Genomic DNA, 4,783 nt, shown 5'->3' with positions numbered 1-4,783 from the left:
TGATAGGTGTCACTGATGGGCACTTATAGGTGGCACTGATGTGTTCTGATAGGCGGCACTGAAGGGCACTGATAGTCACTGGTAGGTGGCACTGATAGGTTTCACTGATGAGGAAGCACTGATGGGCACTGATTGGCAGCACTGGTGGGCACTGTTGGGACTGCACTGATAATCAGGACACTGATAACCAGTGCCCTGATTATCAGTGCCGATATCCCTTTAACACAAGCCAGTTATCTTCTTCAGCGTGAGGAAAGAAAAGGCGATAATCAGCTTGTGTTTACATCTGTGATCAACTGTCAATGGACAGGGCTGATCACGTGGTAAAAGGCCGCTGTGATTGGTCCTTTACCCCGATCTGTGATCAGCTGAGTACGAAGAACTCAGCTATCACAGAGTGTGCTGCCTGCATGCCTCAGGGGACACATGGGCAGCGTGTTCATAGGAGGATATCCATGTACACCCTCCAAGCAAATTAAGCCTGCGCTGTGCTCGTCTTTTGGCTATAGCCCGGGTGGAAAGCAGTTAAAAGCCTGAAGGTGCCTATTGGCTTCTGTAAAAAAGTCTCTCACATGTGGTATCCCCATACTTGGGACAGTTAGCAGAATGTATTTTGGGGTGTAATTCCACATATACCCATGGCATGTGTGAGAAATATCTTATTAAAATGACAACTTTGTTACGAAATAAGAGGAGAGAACGTGTTATTATTGGGCTAGGAGTCATTGCTTTGAACCTTTGAGTCCTTTCCAGGAACAGAAGGAAGAGGAGTTCTTGGACCAAAAATTGGTTGCTCAATTGTGAGCAATTATTGCCTTTGCTGTGGGAGCTCCAGGAGAATAATCCGGATGATTTTTGGAATTATCCCCAGATGACGGATCCCTGCTTTCACCACCTCTTGGCATTGGTGACCCCCTATATCCAGAAGCAGGACACATGTATGCGTTTTTTCCCTCACTTCTGATCAGAGGCTCATAGCCATAGTCACTTGGTGACTGGGGAGAAGCCTTCAAGATCTGAAGTTTACTACTGGGATCTCCCTAAGGCTCTGGGAGTCATTATTCCAGAGACCTGCTCATCCATCATTCAAGTGCTGCAGAAGGACTATATTAGTGTAGTTTTTTTTTATTCAAGATCACATTCTATGTATTTCTGTTTGCTAATGTTTTTATTTTATTTTTTGATTACATGAATATCAATATTGTAATATGCTGTGAATGTCCTCTTTGTCCTCTTGCATGCTGTAAGGTTTTCTAGCTCCTTTTTTGGGCTACATGCATATTTTCCTACAATAACCTCCCCAGCATGCTATCCTGGGCCCATACACATAGCCTGGTAACTTAACAATGTTTTTTGTCAGCTACATTTTGGGGCTTACCCTAAACAACCCCTAAAATGTGTTCATTTGTGTGCTCCAAATCGGGCAGAGTGCAAGAGGCCTTATTATTATAGCCAAATTAATTTTGAATTATCCCTCCCCCTAAAAAATGTTAAGTCAACAGATCCAAATACCCTATCTGCTGACTTTTAAAAAAACCATACACACTATCCCTCTTTTGTGGTCAAATTTCATTATAAATTACCCAAACCATGTAGTGCAAGGGCCTACCTGATTACCTACAAATTTAAACTTCTTAGTTTTCTCTCCTATTATATTGATTAGTTAAGTCTGTCAGGGCTGGGCTCAGCCCTTCCAATTCTAAGCTCCTATCTCTCCACATTGACTCACCTATTGATGATATCCTGCTTGTCAGTCCTGCCTACTTAAGCCGTCCAGCCCAGATGATCTCTGCCTTTGCCTTGGTCACATTTCTAGAAACGCTCTCCTGTGTTCCTGTTATGCCGCGTACACGAGCGGACTTTTCGACCGGACTGGTCCGACGGTCTATCCGACGGACTTTCGGCGGACCTCCGACGGACTTTCCTAACAAATGGACTTGCCTACAGACGATCACACCAAAGTCCGACGGATTAGTCTGTGATGGCGTACGACCGGAATAAAATAAGAAAGTTGATAGCCAGTAGCCAATAGCTGCCCTAGCGTCGGTTTTAGTTCGTCGGACTAGCATACAGATGAGCGGATTTTTCGACTGGACTCGAGACTGTCGGAAAGATTTGAAACATGTTTTATATCTAGGTCCGTTGGACTTTTGGGAACAAAAGTCCGCTGGAGCCCCCACACGATCGAATTGTCCAACTGAGTCCGGTCCGCCGGACCAAGTCTGCCAGAAAGTCCGCTCGTGTGTACACGGCATTAAAGACTTGCTTGGCTGACATTCCTTCTGGCTCCAGATCCTGCTTGCTGTTCTACTATGCTCATCTCTGGCTCTCTGAAGTTTTGGCTTGTCTGACTAACCAGTCTGGTTCCTGAACTCTGGCTATGTTTTGACTACGTTTACTCTGTTTACCTTTTTTTTATTATTAATAAACAAGTGTGATTTAACTGTACTCAGACTGTCTCAGTCTGATTCATGGCTTCTGACAAAAATCAAAATGTAAAAATGTGCTGCAATTTGGACAGTGTGTATTCATCTTTAGATTATGACACTTCTTACCTGTTCACTGGGCTGGCAATAGTGTAAGTAAGGAGGGGCTGCCCAAAGTATCACTGGTTATCCAAAACATCTACCCATTACCTCCCCCCCTAAAAGTTATCTAATGGGCCACCAGAGGAGAGGAGGAATCAGATAAGTTGACTTTCCACTTTTGTCTTTAACCGCTCGCTGACCAGCCGCTGCAGTTTTACCGCGGCAGAATGGTACAGCTGGGCGAAACGACGTTACCTAATGTTGCTTCGCCTTTTGGCCACTAGGGGCACGCACACGCCCGCAGTGTGTACCCGACCCTGATGCGAGTGCCCAGAGGGCACAATGACCGCCGAGCTCCCGCGATCGCTGGTGACAGAGTGAGATCCGGGATCTGTGTGTTCTTTCAGGGGAAAGGAGACAGCTCGTGTGTTCATATTATGTATGAACACCGATCTCTCTCTCCTCCTAGACAGTCCCATCCCCCCACAGGTAGAAACACACATGGGGAACACAATTAACCCCTTGATCGCCCCCTAGTGTTAACCCCTTCTCTACCAGTGACATTTACAAAGTAATCAGTGCATTTTTATAGCACTGATCGCTGTATAATTGTCAATGGTTTCAAAAATGTGTCAAAAGTGTCCGATGTGACCGTCGCAATGTTGCAGTCCTGATAAAAATCGCAGATCGCCACCATTACTAGTAAAGAAAATAATAATATTAAAAATGCCATAAATCTATCCCCTATTTTGAAGACGCTATAACTTTTGCGCAAACCAATCAATATACGCTTATTGTGATTCTTTTTTACCAAAAATATGTAGAAGAATACATATCGGCCTAAACTGAGGAAAAAATGTGGGGGTTTTTTTATAAAAAATTGGGATATTTATTATAGCAAAAAGTAAAAGATATTGTGTTTTTTTCAAAATAAAAACTGCAGAGGTGATCAAATACCACCAAAATAAAGCTCTATTTGTGGGGAAAAAAAGGACGTCAATTTCATCGCATGACCGTGCAATTGTCAGTTAAAGAGACGCAGTGCCAAATCGCAAAAAATGGCCTGGTCATTGAGCAGCCAAATCTTCCAGGGCTGACGTGGTTAAATACTCTTTTAAGTCTATCCTTATGTTTGCTAAGCATGTTTGTGTCAAATCTGGTTGCAATGTAATGTGCAGAAGTAGTAATGTATTTTTCTTTTTTTAATCCACAGTTTCCTTCCAACCCAGAGCAATGGCAGGACGTTGCAGCCCAGTTTCTTCACCAATGGGATTTTCCCAATTGTGGTGGTGCTATTGACGGGAAACATGTCCGGATTGTACAACCAGTCAACTTTGGCTCATATTATTTTAATTATAAGGGCTTTTGCAGCATAGTGATGCTAGCTGTTGTGTCGGCCAGTTATGAATTTCTTTATTTGGACGTTGGGAAGAACGTCCGCAACTCTGATGGAGAAGTCATCATGCAGACAAAGTTCTACAGGCGGCTCCAGAATGACACCTTAAACTTGCCACCTGCTGATCAAAATGTGGAGGGCCCCAATTTTGTGTTTGTGGCAGTTGAGGTGTTTGCTCTGGGGGAACATCTGATGAAGCCGTTTCCTATGAGGAACCTCACCCCCGAGCAGAGAATATTTAATTGCCGACTCTCTTGAAGGATGGTCAAAAATTCCATTGGCATCTTATCCAACCATTTCCAGCTTTTTGACTCCCAACCTGGCACTCTACAAAATGAATCATGTAGTCCTGTGCTGCTGCATTCTCCACAATTTCTTAAGGAGGAATGCTACAAGCTACCTTGCCTCCCTGCCAAGGGACATGGACCCTGCAGTGTTAGGCCCAGCTGGAGAGGCTGCAAGTCATCTGTCTGTGGGCGTGATGACGGCTATAGAAAATGTCCGTGCTGGCTTGCCCTCCCAAATTGCCCGGGATTTACGTCAGAATTACATGGACTATTTTGTGGGTAGAGGGGCAGTGTCTTGGCAGCAATTTCTAGCTGATCCTGTCTAAACTTTTTTGGAGCTCATAAACTCATAATTCATAACTACTGTTGTCTGTGCTTCTTATATGTGTAATATGTTCCCAAATGGGATTCTGTTTGGACACTTGCTCCGATAGTGAATCCGTACCTTCATTTCTACATGAGGTAACAATATCTTCTTCAGCTAACTATTATGGTGTTCTGGGGGTCTGCTACACACACAATGTTTTTGTTCTTAATGGATCTAATGCATGAAGAACAAAAACATTATGCCT

At 43.9% G+C, this 4,783-nt stretch overlaps 1 pseudogene; it reads left to right on the top strand.

Moving 5' to 3' along the window:
- The first annotated feature begins 667 nt into the window (after window positions 1–667).
- LOC141133964 (uncharacterized) lies at window positions 668–4,537 on the top strand (annotated as a pseudogene).
- Window positions 4,538–4,783: the final 246 nt, after the last annotated feature.

Source organism: Aquarana catesbeiana, linkage group LG03, assembly GCF_042186555.1.
Source record: "Aquarana catesbeiana isolate 2022-GZ linkage group LG03, ASM4218655v1, whole genome shotgun sequence".
Classification (NCBI taxonomy): domain Eukaryota; kingdom Metazoa; phylum Chordata; class Amphibia; order Anura; family Ranidae; genus Aquarana; species Aquarana catesbeiana.
This window is presented reverse-complemented; position numbering and strand designations above follow the sequence as displayed.